Below are 27,983 nucleotides of genomic sequence, written 5' to 3' on the forward strand. Positions count from 1 at the left end.
GTGGGTTTGATCACGGCCGTGACACCTGCTGTATATTTGGAGTTTGCGTGTTCTCCCTGTGGCCGCGCGAATTTTTCACCGGGTCCTCCGGTTTTTCCCTCCACATTTCGAAACGCGATGCGTTTAGAGTATTTGGTTGCGATAAATTTCCACGCGATAGTAAGCCACTTCGTTGCGCTATCGTTTGTGATGACCAGGTCGCTTCTGGAAAAAGAGCTACATAGCACTCAGTGGGCCTTATCTGGCAGAAAAAAAAGCTTTTAGTTGAGTAGCTTCAGGTGGAGGGGGCATGGTGGACCAGGACCGGGTTCACATACCTCACTCTCCGTGGCGGAGAACCGAACTCTCAGGTCGTCGGGTTCGTAGCGCAGTGCGCTAGCCGCTGGCCCAGCGCGCCCTATCGATTCGAAACCAAGGCTACGATGGATGTGAAATTTACAGCGAAACAAAAAAATATATATTACGCAACGAGCCAAACGGAGGTTTGGTTTTAGGGCTACGAGATTTACAAGCGCGGCCCACAAAACATGTACAGTGCTGTATTTCTTTAAAAATGTGAGGTTTGTTTTATTTAACTATATTGCCAGACTCTAAACCCTGGTCATGTGTTATTTTTAAGTCATAATAATAATGAATAAAACACACCCTGCTTTTTAATAATGCCGCAGTGTTCCAACTTTTGAGCCACAAATAGCCCATTATATTGTTTAGCACTTTTATTAAGTGGCCCTACGGTCTCCGATATTTATTTAACACACTTTTATAATGTACAACCGCAAGGACTGTTCCTTCTCCAATAAAATCAAATGTATCGTACATCACCTTCAGACGTGCAGACGACGTGACATTGGCAGCTTAACAGCGGTACACATTGACACAGTAAAAACAAGAGGCAAACCGGCAACAAAGCAAAAGCCATCAGATCCACGCATCGCAAGGCGTGCTTATGATAAAATTAAATAAGCCTCCACGCCTTTATCGTCGCCACGTGAAAATTTAGATATAATTATTTTTTAAGTCCATCAACCCGGTTTGGACGTTCTGTGTTTCATCCGCAGGCTTGTTCAATAAAAGGCCGTGGCATTGGCAGATGGTACTAGCGAAGAGTGCTCCGTTCGATAATACCGCGTTGACTGGAGGAGCGGACGTGTGAACATACTAATTCGAATGTACAATGCGGCATTCCATCCTAGGATCCCAATGCGCAATGCATGAAAAGCAGGAAACAAAAACAGGACCAGGAGCAACCGACCGAACTAACGAGGGAAAGCCACTTTAAAGAGACAGGGTTTTCAAAGCAGACTTGAATATCACTACCAATCTCTTTACCTATCACGAAATTATTTCGAGTTGTGCATTGTGTAAATTTGCTTCGGACACCCGTGGCCGTAAGATCTGGCAGTTTCTGCAGCAATGATTCGAGCAAGACTGTGCCGCTGACGAGACACTGCACGTCTGAACCGGTCCGGCGTTTTGCTTGCCTTGAAAATAATGCCGCTGAAATCACTCGCAACCCAGAGAGCCGCGAAACTGATGGCTTGTGCGATATAAAAGACTCCACTTTCTTTACGCGGAGAGAGACACGACGGATCCGTGGAGGGGACGTCTCGTCTCGCTTATTTACTTCACCACTGCCCGCCGTCACGCCTACTGTTGCCTCCTCGCGCACAGCATCACGCAACGCGTTAGAATAAATTGCATCGTCGCACGCCTACCTTAGCACGACCCCCCAGGTAGGTTGGCAAAAAAAAAACCCCAACAAAACTGCCCTTGCAACCTCGTGGGATCCTTTTGTCAATTATGAAAGCGCCTTACTATGGGGGCGCCTTTATCTGGGCGCTCCTTTGAAGGTCAATCGGAGATCTTATTGGAAGCACCCTCCAACGAAGAGTTCACATCTCGCCCCTTTAACCAGTTAAGGAGGGGGTGCTGGGAGAGAGATAGCAGGACACTTCTTTTTTTATTTTAGCAAAAGAAGGGGGGCGGGGGGGTGGCAGGGAGTAGAAAAAAACACCCCAGGATGAACAAAGACGAAGAAGGAGAAGAATAAAGAAGAGACAACAAACAGAGCAAGCACAATCACATCAGCAGAAACCTGGGGTTTCATCAGATAACTCTATCAACCAGCGCCGCCTATGACACGAAGCCCTCCCTCTCTCTCTCTCTCCCCCGCTCTCTTCTCCCTGCTCGGCCAGGCACCAGACAAACCTCGCAAACAACAACAACAACAACCGACGACGAGGAAGCACACACTGGCAACCGAGCCGGAGAGGGTATGACGGTGATTTTAATCCGACTCATTCCGGGCAAAATGAATCTTCTGGCGGTCGTCAATAGCGGGGGAACGGATCACGACGTCGCTGGCGCGGAGAGAGGGAGAGAGGCGACCTTCCCCCTTTGTGTCGTGGTAAAAGTGGCTGAGATTTGTACAATTGTGGCTTAAGTGGTCTCATCCGTTAAATTGACTCATCCCAACAGTGGATCGCTCGGGTGTTGTGTGGTAAACAGAGACCGTGTAAAGTTTCCTTCCACCTGCTAGATGTTTCCCCCGCTCCCCCCCCCTCCCGTGGTCAGTCAGGAGGATCAAACACGGATCCAGAAGCCCGGTCCCCATGGCAGGGCTTGAATTTCTAACTCGATATTTTCCCGGAAAATATCGAGTTAGAAATTGGCTGGCTAGGCGGACGGAATTACGAGGCAAGACCACTCGAGAACAAGGCATGTGAGTTATGGCCCATCTATTATAATCCCTAATCCCAGAGTGTTCTACCCGATATTCGGGTAATTCTACGAAAAGGTTTAGGGCGGTGTAAGGCAGCCAGATACGATGTGGCGTGCCTAAAAATTCTTACTGGAAACTGTGTTCTGGACTCTTCCGGCTCATGCTGAGCACGGGCTCATGGGCTGATGGAACAATGATTGATGTAGTCGCTTAAGTTCTGACTAAGGGAGTATATATATTTTGGAAATACATTAATAACGAAAAAAAATGGTTTACAAAAGTAAGGCAGCTCCACTGAGATTGAATGAAGAAAGTACCCAAAATACACAGGAGAGTCAGGCAAGGAGACGCACATTTGCCAAAGATGTTCACGGAAATATGAGGTTGGGAAGGGCTCAGGACTTGCAGGGAGCGCCGGGGGGCATTTGTGGTCCACTCTTCCACGCTGACTACATGTGTTGGAAGAGGTGGGCGAACCCAGATTTTACCCCACCATACGTGAGCTGATGCCGATCGATGCGCTGCGGTGAACACATTTACACGGGTGAGTGGACCGAGGCGGCTGAATTTTTTAAACTTGCCCCATTGTATTCTTGGTTCTTTCGGTGAAGTCACGTACCGTAGAAGGGAAACAATAAAATAATAAAAATATAAAACAATAAGACAATATTTTTATTATTATTTTATTGTTTCCCTTCTACGTGACTTTACCGAAAGAACCAAGAATATGAATACCTGCAGTCACGAAAGCTTTAAATCAAAATTTAACTTGCCCCGTTGTTTGGACTGCCGCGACAGGAGATGGATTTGAACGGGGGACCTCTGGATTGCAAGTCCAGTGCGCTGACCATTACACCACTGTGGCAGCTCATTCACAGTGGCAGAAGATATTTAAAAAAATCGGATTGGAGAAATATAGGCGTGAAGGTATGAATTCAATCGACAATCAACGTTCATTTGTTACACGGAAAGTTCCGTTTAGCCGGTTACTCAGCTAGTTTGCAAGGGAGATCCGTGGTGCATCAGCACAAAACTAGAAAAAACTACATAAAAGTGATACGTACAGATCAATTATGGAAATTAAACGAACTATTTCACCTTTTGCAAGAATAACTGTACCAGGTTTCCATTAATAAGTAGGAGAAATACATCAGCTTATTTGAATAAATGTTTGCATGAGTAAAATGGAATATTTGAAGAGCTACGATTGGCGTCGTGGGCTGTGGCTGACAATGATAATTGATCATTCTAATTTATAATGCGCACTGCATCCTAGGATCCCAGTGCGCAATGCGTGAAAAAGCGGGAAACAGAAACAGAACCAGGGGCAACCGAACGAACTAAATAGGGAAGGCCACTTTAAAGAGATGGGTTTTCAAATCAGACGTGCCATTTTCATCGTAGTGTCCCGATTATAACTGCATGCGATTGGATCTAATCTCTCACGTGTGGCCTTTCTCAACTTTTACCACATCCTAAAGACATTTCTTCTCGCAAAAAGTGTACGGGAAATTAACGTTTTTCATCTGCTCACAAAATTGTTTACGGGGTTTTTTTTATTGAAAGGCCATAAACATTTTTTTTTATCCTGTTGATATTCCGAGCAACTTTTAAGAGATAAAGAGGCACCTATTTGAACCGAAAAGTTAATTGGAAACCTGGAGAATGTGTGTGTGGTTTTTATGGAGCATTTGTTTAAGCAGGAAAAAAAATCCCAACAATTCTGGACCAGTTAAAACGTAATGAGACTCATCAGCAGAGCGGTGCATTCTTGGAATTGCAAAGAGAGGCTGCAAGAAGAACTCGTGGTTTATGGAATGCGTGCGTTGTGAGATGCAATTTTGCACGAAACGACCCGATATATAAACATTAAAGCGTTAAGAGAATTCAAATTTGCTGTTAAGGAAAGTATAAGGGGGCTCGGGCAGGGCATGCGACCAGAAGGGTTGAAGGGTCCGTGGTCAAGACTAAAGATGGAGTGGCAGCCAAAGGAAAATCCACCGTGGAGATAGATTGCTACATTGCAGAACTGCGAGTCGGTCACGGCTTAGGGAGGCCTTGATCGAGCAGTGGACGGATCATGCCCGGTGATGCTGATTGCGACGAGCAGAGTACGTCATCGACTCAAAATTTCCCGTAGATCGATGGAGCAAACTTTTCCCCCCCCCCCCCCGTTATCACGTCGGCGAAACACGCCCTCGTCTATTTACTTAGACATTCACGATTTCTCGTCGACTGTGCACGAGCCGGCACGACGGCAGGCACCGCAGCGACCGCGTTTTCTCACAGCGGGCACCGCCGTGCGGTTCGTGAAAACCGCGGCGTTTCACGACGTTCCCCGACACAAATGTGGCCCGTCCTCCAGCGGATCGGACGCACGCATACTTGCCGCAGAGCGCCGCGAGCCCGCGGGCCTCCAAGAGAACCTCCAACGAAACGGCGGTGGTGGCGGCGGTGGTGGCAGCGTGGAGCCCAACCAGGGCTCTCTCAGGGTTAAACAAATGTCAGCAGGCCTCACCAGCCGGATAATGTCGGCAAACCCTTTACTTAAACTCCCTTTGTAACCACGCATGTATAAAGCCTTGAGAAAAGAGAAAAAAGGTTTCCAGCCGCTTTAGTAGATTTCAGATTTGATAAGACCCCCACTGTTGTTTTAAGGCTATCTCTCTCACTCATCGTAAAATTTAAACTCGACTGGCTTTAGTGGGTTTATTATTATTACATAAAAAAATGACTTTACAGATGAAGGGCACTCCCCGTGTCTTTTCGTTCTCACGAAAGTGGATGGCAGCTGCCGGCGGGTAACAGTTGGCACCATCGAACTCGCGATCCAGAGGTCGCGAGATCTTATCTCCCTCGCCTGGTATACGGGAGGTCGTGGGTTCAAACCCGACCCCTGACGCCTGCTGTATATTTGGAGTTTGATATGTTCTCTCGCGCCGTGGTCGCGTGGATTTTTCCAACCACATTCAGAATCGACGTGCGTTCGGAGTATTTGGCTGCAATAAATGTCCACGTGATTAGCAACTTCGTTGAGCTATCATTTGTGGCCAGGTCGTTTCTGATAAAAAGAGCTCTGTAGCTCAGTGGGCCTTACCTGGTGAAATATAACAGGTTTTAGTTTCATAGTTTAGTTTTAGAGTAGACCGAATGCGCTGGAGCGTTCGCCCTACTGAAGGCCCTTCTTCCAGCAGTGGCGTGAGCGAGCAATCACAGGGCCGCACCTTCTCAATGACAAACCAGTAGCGATGTTTACACACCGCACCAGGTACTCATTTGGGGCTAAGGTGACCTCGTGGAGACTCAGGACTGACTTAGATAATAATCACTGGTGTTGGGTCGCCGGGTTCGTAGCGCACAGCGCGCCAAACGCCTGCACTACCGCTCCCTGCAAAGACGAACAAAAAGATCCCCCATATAGCCTTAACAGACTGTAGGGGCAAGTGCTGTTAGCGAGCACCTATGAAGGCCGGAACGGTACACGAGGGGGTGGGTGGCCAACACCACGCCCGACCGCCTTTGTCTCCCTAGTGGCGATGTTTACACACCGCACCCAGGTACTCATTTGAGGCTGAGTCGACCAAAGACGAACACACACAGATGCACACACTCGTCCTGTCGGCCGTAAGAATTATTTTGCCAATCTGCGACGGTGGGCGTGTGGGAGGCAGGCTGCCAAAGCTCACAGGACACGGGGATGTTTTTGATGAAAAAAAATTGGTCAAAATTAGCCGCAAATCTGCTAACGCGCAGAGAGGCACCCCAGAGCGACTTTTTGGCACAGTCCCGCTCCGGCCACTTCCCCCCTCCTCTAAAAATGAGACAGTAAAGCAAACACAAAGCGAGGTTAAACGTTAGGAGAAAGTATGCGGGGAGGGTAAGACACAAGACACACGTGTAGGATCTATAAAGATTCCGTTCCGAGACACTCTCTCGCCAAACAAGTGGCGCCCGCTCGCTCGTGTGCTGGCGTTTCGCGGGAAGCGTTTGTTTTCTGCGGGCTCGAATTTGTTAATTGAATGCACAATAGTCTCAAACTGTTAAAAAAAATTACTATTTTTTATTTCACCAGGTAAGGCCCGCTGAGCTGCTGTATAGCTCTTTTAGCAGAAGCGACCTGGCTGTCACAAATTATAGCTTATCATCACGTGGACATTTCTAGCAGCCAAATACTGTACTCTGAAGGCATGGTGATTATAAATGTGGAGGGAAAAACCTGAGGGACCCGGAGAGAAATCCACGCGACCACGGGGAGAAAGAGACACTGCACACTCCAAATATGGAGGCGTCAGGGTAGGGATCGAACCCACTACCTCTGGTATACCAGGCGAGGCAGTTAACACCTCGCCGCCGTATCTTTGACGTCGCGTAGTTATCACACCGTGCTGACCCCTTGCTCGGGAAGAGACCCTTAAAGTGGCGGTTCGGCTCTATAACTCGTCGAGATAAAGCGCTGCATCGGAGATTTTGGAATTTGGAGCAATCGCTTGCTCGCTCACTCTCGTCATTTAAAACGCGACGGTTACTCTTTCGCCCTGTGATCACAAAAGCGGGCGCAGCCAAAACACAGACGCGAGCCTTAAAGCTACGCCTAAAAAGGTCCTCTAATAAAATGTTTTAAAAGGGCCTAAGGGATTAGAGATGATGAGCGAGGGAGGGAGCGAGGAAGGGGAGGTGTTTGCGTGCCGGCGGACGGGGCCGAGATTTACAACTAGCCCCTTGCCTTTCTTTTGTCCGCACGTCTTATGTTTTCGAAGGAAATGTTTTGGTTTGGAAATGTAACCGTACAGAAGAGATTCCCCCCCCCTACCCCCAACCCCCTCTCGCTACCCCAAAAAAAGGACAAACTCCTGGCAGGTTTCCACACGAGATAATGTCGGCAAGGACCGATGGATGAAGTTGATGGCAGTGGTTGTGCTGCACAGAGATGGTGCAAGGCATTAAGCAAAATAAACATACGCCTAAGGCCCCCAAGTAGCGAAAGGGGGCCTCGTAATTATGAAAGAAAGAAATTAGGGGGGGTGCCACCAAATACGAGCCCGAACTTAGATCCTTAAAAATATATATTTATATTTTGTTCGTAGCAGAATGAAACGTCTCAGAGGGGAGTGTATAACAAGCTCGTAATTCGCACGACACAATAAAAATATGCATGCATTATGAATTTCTATTTTTCGACAACATGACATATTTCCCACGTCTCAAATAACTTACGTAGCTTATCCAGCGCAAGAATGGTGGCAGTCACATTTCGCACTCGACAATAATGTCTGCTTAGGATGGCCTAGGCCTGGGGTCGGAAACCTGTCGCACCGAAGCCGCGTGCGGCTCTTTAAGGAATGCACTGCGGCTCCTGAAATACTACGTTATTTGTTACCGAATTCGAAAAAAAATGTCTCTTCTTGTTATTTTGGTTGCCGACCCATGACTATGGGAGTCCAGTTTACCATGGAAGTCTAGTTTACTATGGAAGTCCGATTTACAATGGGAGTCCAGTTTACCATGGAAGTCCAGTTGACCATGGTAGTCCAGCTTACCATGGAAGTCCAGTTTACCATGGTAGTCCAGTTTACCATGGAAGTCCAGTTTACCATGGTAGTCCAGTTTACCATGGAAGTCCAGTTTACCATGGAAGTCCAATTTACCATGGGATTCCAGCTTACCATGGGATTCCAGCTTACCATGGGAGTCCAGTTTACCATGGCCAAGGGTCGGTAACATGCGGCTCCGGAGCCGCACGCGGCTCTTTAAAGATCGCTCCGTGACGTCATTTATTAAAGTCCCACCGTCTCGTGTTGTTCGCGTGCAATGCGGCTCTTGAAAATGTGACTTTATTTTTTTGTCCCAATTAAAAACAAAATGCCCCTTATTATTATTTTTTGTTTGCCGACCTCTCGTCTAGCCCCACGACTGCTGTAGGGGGTGAGCGGGGGGTATCGTCAGCAGGTCGGCATGCTTTTCTTTGGCTCTTAGAGCCATCCGGATGATCTCGGCACAATGCGTTATTGTTTCCCTTCGTGCGTGCGTGTATGTCTGTCTGAACGATGTTTGGATAAGCAGTATTCAGAACTTAGTGGTTTATGTAAGTGTAATATACTGTATGGGTGTTTGTGCAGCACTGGATATATGTATGTGTGGGCTGGGACAAAGACTGGGCTGTTTGGGAGTCGGATCAATCAATTGTCATCATCTCAATGGTTGTCATTGTCAAAAATGTGATTATCATTATGATCATCATCGCCACCACCACCTTAATTAGTTCCACCAGGGCCAGCAGAACAAGATGAGCATCGTCGAGTAGTTCGATTACTACAAACATGGGGTGGTTGTTTGACCATATTTCACCACGCTCGTCACTTTGGGTTGGTGAAATAGAGGGGACCGGGAATATATGGTGGTTGGGGGCTTTCACCGCTGATGTTGGCCGCGGTCGGGTCACGGGGTTCATCGCGCAGAGCATTATCCACTGCGCCACCGCTTCACCCCTATCATTCAGCAAGGACGCAATTATAATAATTACCCAGGAAAGCCTCACTGAGATCTTAGACTCTTAAAACAGGGGAGTCCGCACAAATGCACGCGCGCGCGCGTGCGTGTGCGTTGGGCAATGCGAGTTTAAACGGGGTCTGAACACACGACACGTTACACAAGACACCTACCCACCATTTATCGCCACGCATCAAAGCGCGGCGCCTCTGGGTGTTGTTGTTCATTAATTTATCTTCGATTCCCCGAAGGTCCCTCTTGTAAAATGGACTTGACTCCTCAATAACTGGTTGTCAATATTTATAACGTACTAAATATTAATAATGCCCTTTATAAAGACAATAATACTTGGTCTCAAGAGTATTTTTCACGAGGGCCCTGTCACATTGGGATGTTTTGTTTCCTGTGGGAGGGAATCAGAGTACTTGATTGATATGTTTTCTCCCTTGCCTAGTATGCAGGAGGTTCGTGGGTTCGATCCCGACCCTGACGCCTGGTTATTTGGAGTTTGCATGTTCTCCCCGTGGATTTTTCTCTGGGTCCTCCGGTTTTCCCCTTCACATTTAGAAACAAGCGTTTCGAGTATGTGGCTGCTGTACATTTCCACACGATAAGCCACTTGGTTGAGCTATCATTTGTGGCCAGGTCACTTCTGAAAAAGAGCTACATAGCTCAGTGGGCCTTACCTGGTAAAATAAAAAAAAACACACAACACTCACACACATGAAGGCGTGACACTCAAAGCTCCGCACAAATTTATTAAATAATACATTACTGTCTAGCCATCTTCTGCCCCCACCATCCCTTCCTCTGAACCTCCCCTCTCCCTGACCCCCCCCCCCCCCCCCCCAATGCCACCAAAAGCTCAGGTCGCCTCTTCTTCAGATATTGTTCATATTCTTAGCTCTTTCGGTAAAGTCACGTTGAAGGGAAACAATAAAATATTAAAATATAGAAAACAATATTGTTATATATTTTATTATTTTATTGTTTTATATATATTTTATTATTTTATTGTTTCCCTTCAACGTGACTTTACCGAAAGAGCTAAGAATATGAATTGCTGCAGTCACGAAAGCTTTAAATAAAAATTTAAGATATTGTTCGTTCACTTTTTGTATTAGCAGAGGTTTACTCCTGGTTAAATAAAGGATACGCATGCAATTGAGAAGTCACTCAAGTTTAAAGTGATTAACAAGCAGCCACTGACCTCAGCCATAGGAATGTGGAACTTCCACCACCACTGTTGTGGGATGAAGGCATCCTCTATTGATCATCCTTGACCATCCCTGACCATCCTTGAGCGTATTGCTCGGTGAGGGCTGGTGAAGCGGCACGGGCCCAGGTTAGATTGCGATATCACCCTCCGCTGAAATATAGCCTTGTCCGGGTATCGAACTGGGGTGACAAGTGTCCGTGGCGCAGCGCACCACCCCGCCACCGCTCCGCCCCGTGCGCGTCCAGAAAATATTTGGTTTCACATTCGTCCCTCTCTCTCTCTCTCGCAATAGAACAAATGGGCCAGTGAGAACACTCCATTTAGATGAAATATGTTGACGAGTTGCTCGAGGTCTGGGGATCTTGCCACTGACTGCACTTAATAAATCCTGCCCCATTTGTGCGGCCGCGAGACATTTTCAACGAGAAACATCACTCCGTGGCCAGCACTTTAGACGCTGCCAAAAAAAATATAATCCCCACCACCACCACATCAGTCTCGTTATCCCCAAATAAAAAAATAACCCAAACTATACTTAAGATATTTTTTCTAAGACGCGCGGGTGTGTGGAGTAGAAGTTATTTCATTTGTCCGGATAACACTCTTATTTTGCTGGCGCTGGAAATGTTCATTTGCACGGCTCTCTTTTTCCCCCCTTGTTGCCATCCCCACCTTACCCCCCTTGAATAAGCACGCCCTGGCCCAATAAACAAGGGGTCTGGATGAGGAAACAAGGCCCACTGTGGGGTAGTTGGGCGTGTGTGTGGGTGTGTGGGTGTGTGTGTGGGTGTCTGGGTGTGTGTGTGGGTGTGTGTCTGGGTGTGTGTGTGTGGGTGTCTGTGTGGGTGTTTGGGTGGGTGTATGTGTGGGTGTGTGTGTGGGTGGGTGTGTGGATGGGTGTGTGGGTGGGTGTGTGGGTGGGTGTGTGTGTGGGTGTCTGGGTGTGTGTGTGGGTGTGTGTGTGGGTGTGTGTGTGTGTGGGTGTGTGTGTGGGTGGGTGTGTGGGTGTGTGGGTGTGTGGGTGGGTGTGTGGGTGTGTGGGTGTGTGTGTGTGTGTGGGTGTCTGGGTGTGTGTGTGTGTGTGTCTGGGTGTGTGTGTGTGTGGGTGTCTGTGTGGGTGTTTGGGTGGGTGTATGTGTGGGTGTGTGTGTGGGTGGGTGTGTGGATGAGTGTGTGGGTGGGTGTGTGGGTGGGTGTGTGGGTGGGTGTGTGGGTGGGTGTCTGGGTGGGTGTGTGGGTGGGTGTGTGTGTGGGTGTCTGGGTGTGTGTGTGGGTGTGTGGGTGTGTGTGTGGGTGTGTGTGTGGGTGTGTGTGTGTGTGGGTGTGTGGGTGTGTGTGTGGGTGTGTGGGTGGGTGTGTGTGTGGGTGTGTGGGTGGGTGTGTGTGTGTGTGGGTGTGTGTGTGGGTGTGTGGGTGTGTGGGTGTGTGTTTGGGTGTGTGGGTGGGTGTGTGTGTGTGTGGGTGTGTGTGTGGGTGTGTGTGTGGGTGTGTGTGTGGGTGGGTGTGTGTGTGTGTGGGTGTGTGTGTGGGTGTCTGGGTGTGTGTGTGGGTGTGTGGGTGGGTGTGTGTGTGGATGGGTGTGTGTGTGTGTGGGTGTGTGGGTGTGTGGGTATGTGTGTGGGTGTGTGGGTGGGTGTGTGTGTGGGTGTGTGGGTGGGTGGGTGTGTGGGTGTGTGTTTGGGTGTGTGGGTGTGTGTGTGTGTGGGTGTGTGTGGGTGTGTGGGTGTGTGTGTGGGTGGGTGTGTGGGTGGGTGTGTGTGTGGGTGTCTGGGTGTGTGTGTGGGTGTGTGGGTGGGTGTGTGTGTGGATGGGTGTGTGTGTGGGTGGGTGTGTGGGTGTGTGTGTGGGGGTGTGGGTGGTTGGGTGTGTGGGTGTGTGTGTGTGGGGAGCGGTACTGTAGCGGTTAGCGCGCTGCGCTATGAACCTGGCAACCCGGGAACGATTCCCGCTCACGGCCAACACCAGTGACGATTATCTGAACCGGTCCCGGGCCTCCCCTAGGTCGACTCAACCTCAAATGAGTACCTGGAGCGATGTTTAAACATCGTCACTCGGGAGACAAAGGCGGCCGGGCGTGGTGTTGGCCACCCACCCCCTCGTGTGCCGTGCCGGCCTTTATAAGTGTTCGCTAACAGCACTTGCCCCTACAGTCTGCTAAGGCTACACGGGGGACCTTTGTCTTTGCGCGGAGTAAAAAGGTTCACACCTCGCACCCAGTTGTCCCCCCCCCCCACGTCTTCCTTGTTTGCTCTGCTTAGCAAGGGTTGGAGAGGTCCCGCAGAAGTGACCACTGACCGACAGCGTAAATCCAGCGGGGATTATTCAGGTGTCTGCCCCCCCCCTAACCCCTCCCCTCCCCAACGGCCGCCCCCCTCCCCCACACCTGCCCAGGTGAAACAGCACAATAGGGCTTCCTCTGTCTAATACACACAGTCCAATTTAGCGAACCCCCACTACTACTACCCCCCCAACCTCTCCCACCAGAGAACTACTTTGCCGTTGCGAGCGCTGGCCCACAGTGAGATGAGAGAAATGTAGAAGAACGACGAAGATGAAGCGAGATGAGAGACACAGATATGAGAAAGAGAGAAGCGGCATCGAAATGACATCGGTATCGACAATGGCACTGGGAAGAGAGATACAGACGAGACAGACATAAGAGATATTACTTTGGTGGTTATGTCAATTAATGTTATTGTGTTTATGAGAATTTGAACTTGAGACCGAATCCGGTGCTCCCCTTGCGCTGCTTGGGGTTCTGCGCTTTTGCTACGTTCGCTCTTGTGCCTAGCGCCACCGTCACCGCCTGCTCGGCTGGGTAGACGGGGAGTGTGGTGGTTCGACGGCTGGGTAGTCGTCGTCGTCATCTTCGCTTCTTAACGGACCACGCGAAGTATTTAAATAAAGCGGAAAACTTCACTTTCTCCCAAGACCTTACTCGAGTTTCTCCAACCCTCCGCATGCCCACCCGCCCGCACCAAAACGGGCAATCTCATCGTCTCCCAGAGGGATAATGCCAAACAGATGAGCGTTCAACTAAAGCTGTGATGATGTCACGTGGAGCGCTCCCCACTCCTTCAACGTTGGGGGGAGAGGAGGGGGGGGGGGGTAGGAGAGCCCAAGTTGCTCTCCGTTGCCGGGCGCTCGTATCCAAAAGTTTCGACACCGATGGCTCTCCAGGCGAGAGAGAGAGAGAGGAGCCAGAGGCATCTCTCGGGACGTGCCCAGCGATTTGTAATTTTTAATTGCGTTTCACATTGAGTCACTCGATTTGAATTTTTGTAAGCGTATCGCACGCATGCGGGATGGAAGAATAGGGAAAGGTAAAGGCGCAGCCCTGCAATCGCTGAGGTTGTTCGCGCCACTGCTGATCGGAAGGGCCTCCGCTAACGGGAACTCCAGGCAGCCCCTACAGAGGCGGTTTGCGGCACTCATCCGCCCACACGCGTGCGCACACACACACAGGCGCACACACACACACACACAGGCGCACACACACACACACACAGGCGCACACACACACACACAGGCGCACACACACACACACACAGGCGCACACACACACACACAGGCGCACACACACACAGGCGCACACACACAGGCGCACACACACACACAGGCGCACACACACACACAGGCGCACACACACACACACACACAGGCGCACACACACACAGGCGCACACACACACACAGGCGCACACACACACAGGCGCACACACACACACACACAGGCGCACACACACACAGGCGCACACACACACACACAGGCGCACACACACACACACACACAGGCGCACACACACACACACAGGCGCACACACACACAGGCGCACACACACAGGCGCACACACACACACAGGCGCACACACACACACACACAGGCGCACACACAGGCGCACACACACACGCCGCAGTTTCCTCATTTCCACATCCAACCATTTCTTCGTCGGACCTTTGGCAAGATCAACTTTCGCCTCTGGAAAGAGGTGGAAGTTACCCACGCGCCACCCCGGCGCACGCGCCCTGCCCGATCGAATGAGCGTGCTGAACCTCCACTCCCACCCCCGGGCGGACGCAGGCGGGATGAAGATTTAAGAAACCCACGCCGGCCCCTCGTGAATGCCACTCCAAGAGACTCTGAGTTCACTTGAATGAACTTGAAATTAGACTGACCCCCCCCCCTCCACCTCTATTCCCGAAAGAAAAGGGATCTGACGCATGACGTACCACACAACGCTACGGCCCTACACGTACCTCATGACGTACCACACAACGCTCTGGCCCTACACGTACCTCATGACGTACAGCACAATGCTACGGCCCTACACGTACCTCATGATGTACCGCACAATGCTACGGCCCTACACGTACCTCATGACGTACCGCACAATGCTATGGCCCTACACGTACCGCATGACGTACCACACAACGCTACGGCCCTACACGTACCTCATGACGTACCACACAACGCTCTGGCCCTACACGTACCTCATGACGTACAGCACAATGCTACGGCCCTACACGTACCTCATGATGTACCGCACAATGCTACGGCCCTACACGTACCTCATGATGTACCGCACAATGCTATGGCCCTACACGTACCGCATGACGTACCGCACAATGCTATGGCCTTACACGTCTGTGTCGGTTGTCTGTCCGAGCCGCCTATCCCGCTATGCACCACTCTCATCTGTCGCGGAAGTTGGACACCCTCTCCACCCCCCCCCCCGCCCCCGGTGTTGGATCAATACAAATAATTTACAACAAAAAAAGAAGCCCGCACCGTTGTTTCAACTGCTGCGTCAGGGCATGGGATCGAACCGGCCACCTGTGGATTAGAAGTCCAGTGCGCCGCTGACCTTTACGTCAGGGCAGCAGCAGCAGCATCATCATCATCAACAGCAGCATCATCATCAGCAGCATCATCATCAGCAGCAGCATCATGCACACTGTGAAACGCAGACAGATTGCCCATAGTAGTAGTCTACTGGTGCTGGTTCCTGAGTGTGGATTGAGACTCGTGTGGATATTGTGGTGGGTGTTAGGATCACCACCATCCCACCGGGCCTCGTGTTTGGGGTCGTAGCGAACCTGGAGGTGGAAGCAGGCCTTGGGAGAGATGCAGCTATTTATTGGCTCCTGTGCCCTTTACTGGGAATTGCACCAGAGACTTGGGGTGTCAATGCACAGAGCTCCTAAGCATGCCTGCACACGTGCACAAACACAAGCACACACATGCATATAAAAGTACAATTGTATACACACACACTCACACGTGCAAACACACACACGCATGTACAAATACACAAATGTACAAGCACGTAAACACTCTCACATGTGCACACACTCACACATATAAGCATACTCTCTCACACAAGAGCATATAAGAAGACAATGACAAAGATCCCCGGTTTAGCCTTCACATATTTTTGGGACAAGTACTGTTAGCAAGCACCTATGAAGGCCGGCACGGTATGCAAGGAGGTGGGTGGCCAACACCACGCCCGGTTGCCTTTGTCTCCCTAGTGGCGATGTTTACACACCGCACCAGGTACTCATTTGGAACGGAATCGATCCAGGGGAGGCCCAGAACCGATTCAGATATTCGACACTCGTATTTACAGTGAGCGGGAATTGAACTCGGGCCGCCGTGTTCGCTGCTCAATGCGTTGACCGTTACACTACCTCGCACGTACAAACACACATCGGCACACAACCATGTTCACGGGCGCAATCAAAAGCACGCAGACACGTGCGCTGCATTACGAGCAGAATACTCGTGTCATTCAGACCACAATTCGTCTCTGACAGAGTTGCATCTGGAGAGAATGATTTGGCCGGCACTAGGGTTAAACGATGAATTCCATTAGTGGCAGAGCGAGTCACGACTCTCCGGCAATTAGTCACGCCGCTAAATCTCCCACAATTCCATATCCAGGCTGTGTCTGTAGCTCCCAAACTCGCTTGTTTTACGAAAGCCAGAACCGGTGACACATTTTACAATTCTTGTTTTGGGCAATGGAAGCGAACCGACAAAATGCGGTGTAACTCACGGATATAAATGATTGTACTCGGAAATATGTTTTTTTCCTGAAATAACTATTCACCAGTGCGGGAGGTGCGGCTAGCGTGCTGGGCCACGATCAGTGGCGAGTGATATCCGAACCGGTCCTGGGCCTCCCCTCGGTCTTAATTTTGTACCTGGTGGAGTGTGTTAAACAACGTCGCTAGGGAGACAAATGTGGCCGGGCGTGGTGCTCTCCACCTACCCCAGCCCGTGCCGTGATGGCCAGCATAGGGTGCTCGCCAACAGCGCTTTTCCCCAACAGTCTGTTAAGGCTGCACGGGAGATCTTTGTCGACCACCTCTCCCGGTTCACAGCAAAACTAAATCCAAGTTAATTTTGACCGATTTGCCCGCTTCAAAGAAACGCGCAATTTTGCCAGACGCCGTCGCTGATTAGAAGCCTGCGTGGCGAGGCCATCGTGCACCACCAATTAACGTTCTCCATCGATAAAAAAAAATAACCAAAGGAAAGCCGAAAGAAAAAAATTCTGCAATTTTCATTTTTTTTCATATCAAATTAAACGGAAGACGACGCTGCCGCTGCTGCTGCTCGTTTGATGTCAACATAGCTGGAAAGAGCACATGTCATATCTCGGCGCTACGACTAAACCGTGAGGGGTTAAAGGATTACATGGATTTAATCTGTCAAACCCCACCCCCCCACCCCCCACTGAAAAGGAGCACTCGGCCGCCAATGCCTGCCTTTGCTGTTGGCGGTCACAGTGTCATTATTGCCAAGGCGCAAACGAGGCTCTCCTTGTCATTCATTTTTTATACATTTGTAACTATATTTTGTTATATCAGGAGCGCCACGGTGGCTAGGAGATGTTAACTACCTCGCCTGGTACGCAGGAGGTCGTAGGTTCGATCGCGACCCTGACACCTGCTGTATATTTGGAGTTTGCATGTTCTCCCCGTGGTCGGGTGGATTATTCCCTCCACATAAAAAAAAAACATGCATTTACACTTGATATAGACACTTCCTTGTCCTATGATCTGTGGCCATGTCGCTGCTGAAAAATAGCTGTACAGCTCAGTAGGCCTTATCTGTTGAAATAAAAAAATAGCTTTTGTTGTTGTTGTAAGTTTAACCGTGGTGGCGAAACCCACGCAGCACCCGCCCCTCGTAGTGCGCACCTCAAGAGCCTCCTCTCGGCATACGTGCTGCGACACAACAACCACCAAATCGCTCTAAATCTGGCCAATCTCGTCACACCTCGACGCTGAAGCAGGTGGGAGCCTCTATTTAAGACCGAAACAGGAGGACTTCTTCATAATTCCGGCTATCGCCTGATGAAACTGGTTATTGTAATCACCAGCGAAACGTCGTAGTCGAATTTTAAACGGTGTGAGTTTACTCTCCAACACACCGGTGTGCTGAAGTAGCAACTAATTGCCACGTTTTGTTTACGTGACAAACCTTACACACACCGGTGGGCTAAAGTAGTGAACTATTTGTCTTTTGTCAATGTGACACTTTTTGCTGTTTGGCCGTGTCGGGTGGTGGAGGGTTACGACACATTTATAAATAACGCGATCTAACCAAAAAACCTTCATTATGAAAACCTTACTCATTGGCCTTTTCGGGTGGTGAAGGGTTCAATGACACATTTATATTTACCCGGTCTAACCGAATAAAAAAAACCCAATTATGAATAATATTGATTGCGAAAGCATATCTGTTAAACAGAGATTCAAAGTCTCAACAGGTGCTCACTCGGTGAAACAAAGTCTCAGCGAACGAGAGATATTCGCGACTTCAGAATGCGTCGAAATTCATTGTGCAGACCAAAAAAAAAACCCAGCTTGCATCTCGTGAGATTACGACGAATGTAATATTTGAAACATTAAAACTCTTCAAACTCACGGGATGGTGGGTAGGCGGGGGGGGGGGAGAGCTGTGAACTCCACGGCCTCCACTTCAAGCACAGAGTCGAGAAGGCGTCATGGTTTTAGGCGGCAGCGACACGACGCGCTGTTGCGAGTCACGGGGACATCGAGCTACTGTCGTGTTGCTTTACGTGCGGTGCATTTTCCCAACTTGGATTTTTAAGTCAGATAAAAGAGCTAATATTTTGCTTTTCCTTATCAGAGGTTTTCCCCGACTCAGGCTGAACCGTGTGCTCCGGGACACAAGCAACAGGGGAGGTATTTGCTCGATATCCTGCAAGGATCTCTCCAACACAGCCGTGACGCCGCACTTTCTTCAGCTCTACAAACGAGGAGTTGGTGCACTCTCTCCCAAATGTACAGAAGATACATTTAGACCATGGCCTGACCATCTTAAATATCAAAAACGACTTATTTTGCATATTTGTTTGCATATTTAAACACTGTTGTTGTTGTTGTTGTTCTTCTTCTTCGAGTGGTAGTACAGCGATTAAAAGCAATGCACTTAAACATCGAAGGTGGGAAAATGCATGGCAGCTACTTTCAATTTCAGACCATTGGGGCTGTTTGACCGCACTTCGCCACGCTGGTGAGCGCGGGTTTCGTGAAGAGATGCCCAAACAGGCATTGAACTCTGGTCGCCGAGTTCATAGCCCAACACGCTATTAACTGACCCACTCCATTCTGAAGGTGATCTAATCCACTGTAACAAAATAAATAAGTTTGACCATACGCCTCCCGTATTCGTCTCTCCACGCGCAACATTTAAGCTCTCTATTTATTTACACATCCCAATCGGCCGCGTGGCCATCTGGAAGTGAGCTTTCAGCAGCGTTGGTCGAACGCAAGAACCTCTGTGGGACTGGTTCCAGCGTTCGGTGTCGCATCAGCAGTCGGGCTCGCAGCCACGAATTCTGGTGAAGCTGCCAGATGCTGACTCCATGCGCATGGTCCCCACCCTGCCAGACGTGAGTTCCAGTCCGATGAATAAAAACGCATACAATTACACAACGCCACGTAATCTTTCGCGTCGTTGTGGAGAATCCATAGCTAATCGCACTGACGCGGGAGGTAGGGAGTTTGTTGGAAGTTAACTACAATTTTGGGAGCGGGCGTGGATGCCAAGTTGGAGAGAGAGAGGGATGACTGGAGTGGGAGATGCAAGGGGAGAGATGAGGGAGAAGCTGCAAGAGAGAGAGAGGGAGGAAGAGGACAAGTTAAGGGCCAGGAGTGTGAACACTCACGCCCATCCTGCGGCCCGCCAAGCGAAAGGAGGAGCTCAATTGAGCCCCGGCGGGGATTTAACGTATTTATAGATACGGTGTTTTATTAGCGAGATGTTTTGCCGTCAGATGCTGCTTGAACAGAGACGCCACCCAAACCCGTGCAAAGCGATTTTATAGCAGAGGAGGCGGTGGTGGCGGAAGGATCTTAAAAAAAAAACAACACAAAGGATGTTGAAGATGCACACCGCCCCTCGGTGAAATTGGCCAAATAACACCAAAAACAATAACCCGCGGAACATTCGTCCAATAACACCGCCCTAAAAGGGGAAATATTATAGGAGGCGAAGTTCTCAAGCGACGGCCTTTCTTCGCAGTAGGGAGATCTGCCTTACAGATTCGCCGGTCCGGCAATCCGATTAATCTGGCAGGGATTATAAACTCAATTTTTTTTTTAATTTTACCAGGTAAGGCCCCACTGAGCCTATATCGCTATTTTTCAGAAGCGACCTGGACACAAATGATCGCTCAACAAAGTGGCTTGTCACGTGGACATTTATAGCAGCCAAATACTACAAACGTGTGATGTTGATTCTAAATGTGGAGGGAAACACCGGAGGGACCAGGAAAAATAACTCCACGCGACCACGGGGAGAGCGAGACATCCAAACTCAAAATATACAGCAGGCGTCAGGGTCGCGATCGAATCCACAACCTCCTGTATACCGGGCGAGGGAGTTCACATCTCGCCACCGTGGCACCCTTCTTCAGGAGGCTGCGACGCGATTCGACGATAGATTTTCCTCGTCACATCTTTTAGTTTTTACCGCGTGGAGAGGCGCAAAGCTTGGAATTGCACGGTGCTGCCTGCGTCCTCATCATGCTCCATTACGTGATAAGAGAGAGCGAGAGACGGTGCGAGGAGGCACATCCAGACCTGGAATGCGCCACCTTATCACCTGTGGAAGTCGTGATGCAAGCAGGACGCGAAACCTAATGCTCTGCAGGCATATGGAGCAAAGTACAAATCGTACGGCAAATATACGGATGGCTCTACAGAGAGTTGGGGAGTGGAGGGGGGTGGAGGGTGCTGTACACGAGCACATATTAAGGTTGGCACAGATTCAGAAGTCACTTGATCCTGATGTAAGTCATTACTGGGAAATTAACTCAAATCCCTGGGTTCACTGCAACTACTGCAGCACCTCTTCTGCGTGTGCCCTACGAAAGACAAAGATCCCCCGGACAAGTACTACACCCTTGGACAAAGCGTTTTGCAAAGTTCCGTTAGGGAGCACCTATTAAGGGCGGCACGGCAAAACAACTGGGTCGTGTGACTAGTACCATGCTCGGCTGCCTTAGTCTTCCTGGTGAAGATGTTTACAAACATTCACTAGCTATTTAATTATGGCCAAGTTGACCCAGAGGAGGCCCAGGACCGCTTCATATATAACTCACCACTGATATTAGCCTTGGCTGGGAATTGAACTCAAGAGTTTCCACTATGCCACGAAACAAAGATCCCCCGTATAGCCTTAACATAATTTTGGGGCAAGTGCTGCTAGCGAGCACCTACGAAGGCCGGCATGGCGCACGATGGGATGGGTGGCCAGTACCATGCTCAGCCGCCTTTGTCTCCCCAGTGGCGATGTTTACACACCACACCAGGTACAGCACTAATTTGAGGCCGAGTCGACCTAGGGGAGGCCCACGACCGGTTCAGATAACCGTCACTGGTGTTGGCCGTGAGCGGGAATCGATCTCGGTTTGCCGAGTTCGTAGCGCAGAGCGCTAACCGCTACACGGCCGCTCCCCCACACCGCGTGCTTACTCGCACAATAACAACGCATTACATCTCTCAATACACATTCCTTTATCGCCCTCACCACCTCCACCTGACCTTTATAAATTCTGCTAAAGCGTGGGCGTCTGCAGACGACCATCTGGAATGCACCGATACTCTATTCACGTGCAATGCTAGAAGGTCCATTGCCCCGAAACATCGCCTGTTACATACAGGGGGCTTCACAATTTTCTTTAACGCTCACATGGGACTATCGTTTTTAATGGAAAAATAATGGATAATACCCTTTAACGTCTTGATTTGAAGCTTTCGTGACTGCAGGAATCCATACTCTTTGGTTCTTTCCTGATAACAAATGTAACGTTCATAGTTTCAAAAAGTCAAAGAGCCTCCCACTTGTTCGCCATCGTTGTCAACGCGTGGCCTGGAATCTTCTCCAGGTGGTCTCCAGAGCCAGGAGGAGGAGGCACATTTCTCGTGGTTATTGTGGCAAATTTCTCGGAAATGTTAACATTTTTCTGAAGCACCCTGTATTCCCCCCCTTTAAAGGCCGCAGCGTTCTGAGCGTGGTGGTGGGGGGGGGGGGTGTGTTAGGGTTAGGTTGTTATATTTTGTCGTTGTTTAGTTTTAGGATTGTAAATGTATAACTGTCTCCCACGTTCACCCCGGTAACGCCACACCTCCACCCCCAATGGGTTTCTGCCCCAGCGTAAGGCTTCCCGAAACGGCGGCGAGAATATATTTAAGACCCGTGACTGGGCTTACGGACCTTGCCGGAGTCAACAACAACAACAACAAGCGTCGCACGTGTGAAACCGTAGGCTGTTGTTGCCGAACTGTTGCTGTCCTGAAGCGTTCAGAGTTTCTCAACCGACCAAGGTCCACCCGTGGGAAAGAAAATTAAAAACCCACACGAACTTATTTCGTGCCGTACGTTGCCGACCGTGCTAACCGGGGGTGGTGGGGGGGAGAGGGTACAACAAACACACACAAAAAGCCACACGCACACCACGCGTGGTACACACGCGGCGTGAGTCACGAGCCGAGTTGCGCGCACCGAGAAACGCAATCGAGCTGTATATGGTGTCTCTGAATGCACAGTGCGTCAGGACACTGACATCGGTTTATTGCCGTGCATTACAGATAGTTTGGCGCCACTGGAGACTTGGTTGTTTCACTAATGTTTCTCTTATTGCTGATTCAGCTGCTGCTGCTGCTGCTGCATTGGCACGCAAACAGGATCGGCAAACAACTCAACAGAGGAACTGCAAGTGCTCTGAAGAAGGGCCATTGCCCCAAAACGTCGACCTTCAATTATTTAACGTGTTATCTTTTCAGGCAGTACTGTTGACGGGCGCGTTAAGATTTTAGTTCCTTAATTGTCCCATACTTCGGTATCAATGTTTATAAAGCGTGCAATTATAATAATGATGATAACAATAATCGTGTCCTTTCCCTCCATCGTCACAAGGGTCCTACATTGCGATGTTATTGGTCAATCCCATTCACGAGTGTCGGGCATGGGGACAGAAAAACCATGCTTAAAAGGGGGGTAACTGCTCAACGCTCTGCACAGATAGATTGAAGGATCTGTTACCATCGTGCCATCTCTTGGGGTCCTCGCGACCCAAGCATGCCCAATCTCTACTTCATCAATATTATCCATAACAAACGTTTTTTTTGTGGTTGCTTGCGTCAATATCAATGTGTCGTTAAAACCGCCACCACCCGACACAGCCAATTGGCCAGGTTTGTCACGTAAACAAAACGTGCCAATTGGTTACTACGTCAGCACTAATCGGTTGTGTTGGAGCGTAAACCCACAATATTTACAATTCGAGTACTGTGACGTTTCGCTGGTGATTACAACAACAACAACAACCAGCCTCATGAAGCGACAGCCGCCAGCATTGCTAAGAAGTCCTCCTGTTTCGCCCTTAAATAGAGGCTCACACCTGCTTCACCGCCGAGGTGCGACGAGATTGGCCACATTCGGGGCGACTTGGTGACACAGTTCTGCGGCTGTTTGTGCCACTCTAGCCGGTGTCACTTTGTCACGGCGACAATCCGTCAACTTTCTCACGGGGCCAGCGGCAGAGCGAGCGGCTCGCAATTGGAAATCTGCGAGTTCAAATCCGGGTTGGAGAGGCGGGGGGGGGGGGGTGGTCGACTCATCCCATCAACCGTCCGGGGGTTAGTAAAATATGTACCACTCTGTGTTGCAACTTAAAAGTGGTCGTGCCGTGGATAGACTCGTCCATGCCATGGGAATGTGGAATTTCCACCGCCGGCTCCAAGCACCGACCCTGGATGCTCCAACTAGCGGCAGGGGTCGGAGCAACCCGTGGCTTCGGAGCCGCGTGCGGCTCGATAAGGGACCGCTTCATCTATTCAGAGCCACCGTCTCGTATAATTATCCACGTGCATCGGGGCTCTTGAAATATTTTTGTTGTCCTTGGCGTTACCGAATTCGAACAAAAAAATGTCTCTTCTTGTTTTTTTTGGTAGCCGACCTCCCTCCCTGCGCTGGCAGGAAATCACTTTCAATTTTTTCCCTGTTTTAGAGGCACAGCGAACACAGGGGTGGGCGAGGCGCGAGGCAGCAGCGACAAACAACGGCAACAACATATTCTTGGTTCTTTCGGTAAAGTCACGTAGAAGGGAAACAATAAAATAATAAAAATATAAAACAATAAAATTCTCACGAAAATCTTCTTGTTGTGGTTTTCACACCTGATGATGATTGCTTGTGTTGCAGTCGAAATGTCGTGAGAATTTTATTATTTTTATGATTTTATTGTTTCCGTTCTACGTGACTTTACCGAAAGAATCAAGAATATGAATTCCTGCAGTCACGAAAGCTTTAAATCAAAATTTAACGGCAACAACCTTTCCTGCACGCGCCCGGATGCTCAACACGCCACGCGTTGCTTCTCGTCGTCGCGATTGTGAACGGAGCCCGGGGGGGGGGGGGGGTGGTGGTGGTGAGGGGTGGTGGTGGGGGAGAGGGGGTGGTGAGGGTGCACCGCATGGGCCGGGCCGGTCGTTTAGGTCCTCCAAGGTCCAGAGTTTGACCGGTTCATGGTCTCGGCAGGACGCACCCGCTCACGCCACACCACGCCACGCACGGGAGAGATAGCGCATCGCCCGAGTCAAGCAAAGCAACAACAAAACACCGTTTGCACTGCCGCGTGTCTACTTCCTCCTGGACACTGGCAGTAGAAGAGCAAATAAACATTGATAAATCACGGCGAACAACCACTGGCGGTGGAGGACGTTGGTGTTGTTGGCTTGCGGTGTGAGTCGGTGTGTGCATGTGTGCATGTGCAGACACACACGCAATATGAATTCCTGCGCGAACCGCTCCGCTACTGAACCCGGTGACCCCGAGTTCGATTTCCGCTCACGGCCAACACCGGTGACGATTATCTGAACCGGTCCTGGGCCTCTACTAGGTCGACTCAGCCTCAAATGAGTACCTGGTGCGGTGTGTAAACATCGCCACTTGGGAGACAAAGGCGGCTGGGCGTGGTGCTGGCCACCCACCCCCTCGTGTGCCGTGCCGGCCTTCATAGGTGCTCGCTTACAGCACTTGACCCAACAGTCTGTTAAAGGTTATACGGGGCATCTGTGTGTGCAATGGTTGAACGTTTGTGTTAAAATACGCTATTAGTTGGGAATAATATAAGGTTAAAATAATAGTAATACAATGATATTGCTGCATAACTTTTGAAAAGGCCACACAGCAAGTATTTTATTATTAAAGTATTTTTCTTCCCCCCCTCCCACTATGTCCCTACACTCGGCTCACAAAATAGCTGGTGTCATTAAAACTGAAATTCAAAGACAGCTTTTCAAGTTTAATATTTGTATAACCACAGTCGAACTGCGCGCGCGCGTGCGTGCGCGTTTGTGTGCGCGCAAGATGGACCCAGCTCATATGTATCCCATTAGTTACAATTCCAACGTTCGTGTTCCAATTTCCTATAAAATATTTAGAAATTTTTGAAAATTATGAGACGTGGTTATTACATTTTCTCATCTGCGTGACATTTGAATTCGCGAACTTCTTTTCAGACCTTTCGTTCGCATTTTTTTTTATTACGGGCGGCACGGAAGACTCTCTGCAATCTCAAACATCTGCCGCGGAGCACATTTTTAAGTCTTTCTGCATTAAAAAAAAATGTTACACGCTGGAGATAACTGTCATTCATTTGTCGTGGCGATCGTGAAAATGCGGGTGGGTTTAAACGTACTTATTTTTTGGCTCCACGGCTATAATGCCATGCATTGTTGCAGTCCACGCTTTGCTCCGCATTCACTCGTTCACGTACGAACGCAAGCCCCAAAGACGAATAAACACAGATGCGTGCCAGATCGTCGCATAGCGCGGTGTACGAACTGGGCACAACGCCGTCGCGTGGTCTGCGGATCACAATCCCGAGCGCTTGGAACCCCCCCCCCCCCCCCGAAACCCAAACTACTTCGGCAGATTCCCAGGCCGCCACTTCCCTCCTCCTGCCACCCCTTGCCAAGTATCCAGTAGGTACAGTGGACTGCCCGTCCAATGACTAAGGTGACGTGACGCTCACCTTGACCCTCGTCAAACATTCACCCCCCCCCCCCCCCACCTGACACCGCTCACCTCACTTGACCCTCACCGCTCACCAGTGTATACAACGTAGTGGGGAAGCCCGTTGAGACTCAACTATTACCACCGGCTACCCCCCCCCCACCACAGACCTTTCGCACCCCCAATACCGCCAGTGCCTCGAAGGCACTCACTCGTCTATCCGTTGTGCCTGGTAGGATGGGGATGGTTTCGTTTGATTTGTCTGTGTTTGGGTGAGCTGTTTACCTTTCTTGTACTTTCGTACTTTACACCGCTGTCGTGTTTTTTGGTACAGTTTGTTGTTGTAACATTCTTACCCGCCCCTGCTGGACATGTGCGAAAGAGAGCTTTATAGCTCATCGGACTCCTCCAGCATGAATAAATACTCTGATTCTGATTCCATGTGATTTTTTTTTAAATTGGACGTATCATGCGCCAGTGATGCATTGTAAACGATATATCTGATCAGCAGCGATGGGGCACAAAAATCTGAATGATCAGGTCAACGGTCAGTGGTTGTTGTTGTAATAGCGATCTCGCTCAATATGATTCTTTATCCGTTGAAATCGATGGAGCTATCTAGGTGTGTTTCTCCAGACATAGATACAAACAAACTAATACTGTGTTGTATATATGTACATCCAAACGTGCCGCTTAACATACAGATGTGTGATCATTAGGTACCAGTGAGATTTGGGATGGGAGCATATCCCACGCCGAATCCAAGGATGCGCTTAATAATTCAGAGCTTGGTGGTGGCCGAGCGCTCAGCCGGCACCGATTGAGACCCTGGGTTCAAATCCGGGTTTCAGCCGCCCGTGGTTAAACTAGGTTCTCAGGTGCAGCGAGTTGATGGTGCTGAGCCTGGCCACCACAACTGCGCACACAAATAAACCCAGCCTATTACATTTGTATTTTCATTCGAGTTGTCTTCTTCCAGTTCTGACATTGAAACATTTCAGTTTGACTGACAGCAGTGGCCAATTAAATTGGTATACTTCTGGTGTAGAAAAGGAGGTCTGTTGAGACCACTTCAGAAGTATTTCTACGACATCACCTTCCAGATACCAGTGAGGCACTTGCCATCCGCAGGGTTCCAAAACAAAAGAAAAAAAATCTTCGTCTTTGGACCACAAGATGCCGACAGGGCAATTGCAATATACGGGTAGTTCAGAAATATGGAGGAAGGGGGTGGGCGACTGGGTGGGTGGGGTAAAAAAATATACCGCAGTGTTTGCACACCGCGAAAAGTTCCCTTTAACATTCCTCATTACATAAATAAACTACAGGGCTCTGTCCTGCAGATACAAGCTGCGATGGATCTTTGCCAGTCCGTCTGTACTTTGTTAAAGGGCGTCTCATCTCGCTCTCACTCTCAATGCGAACACAAAAAAATATATTTTTAGCCTCGCTGCGCTTTAAATATTATATATATTTTTCCATCTCGCTCCAGCGGCACGGCACGCCGCTGATGAAAGTGAATCTTGAGCGCGCGCTGGCTGCCTTGCGCCGCAGTGAGTCTCGTTACTTAGCGCGTCAACACCCCCCCTCCTTCCTTATCGAGGCGGCCGCGGGCAGATAATTGGAGCCGTTTGCGTTCGCCGTGCCAGGCCAGAAAGGTGACCGCCGGCGACCCGGTTCGGTTGTTACCGGCCGCGCGTCCACCGAGCAGGGAATGACGATCCACAGCTTGCACCACTGTCAGGCGAATTCCGGTCATCCTCGCAGCAGCAGCGAATTTTGGCAAACCATCAAACAAAAACAGCCACTGCTGCATCGCGCGCTTTCAGATGCGCTTCTGCGGCCCCCTGGAACGCTTCTTCCTCCCGATATTAGAAAGCCACTGGAGTTGTGCACTTTTAAATCATCTCGATTTAAAACTAATTTCTTTCGAACTGATTTTTGTGTTTAATATGTTGTCCTTCCCCCGCACCTCCGATTAGCATGGTTGGCTAC

General features: G+C 49.7%; 1 protein-coding gene across 3 annotated transcripts in view; it reads right to left on the bottom strand.

Annotated features, from left to right (window-relative positions):
* Positions 1-27,983, bottom strand: part of LOC116947514 (prickle-like protein 2) — a 223,020-nt gene that overhangs the window by 79,635 nt on the left and 115,402 nt on the right. Inside the window, exon 6 of one of the 3 annotated variants that reach the window (XM_076070659.1) lies at positions 15,524-15,637. The exons of the other annotated variants lie outside the window; for them this stretch is intronic. The gene's annotated coding sequence lies outside the window, so the exon portion shown is untranslated. The remainder of the gene's footprint in view (positions 1-15,523; positions 15,638-27,983) is intronic. 3 annotated transcript variants of the gene reach the window in all.

The sequence above is a fragment of the Petromyzon marinus genome, chromosome 30 (assembly GCF_048934315.1).
Source record: "Petromyzon marinus isolate PM22_M1 ecotype Great Lakes invasive population chromosome 30, UKy_Petmar_22M1.pri1.0, whole genome shotgun sequence".
Classification (NCBI taxonomy): Eukaryota; Metazoa; Chordata; class Hyperoartia; order Petromyzontiformes; family Petromyzontidae; genus Petromyzon; species Petromyzon marinus.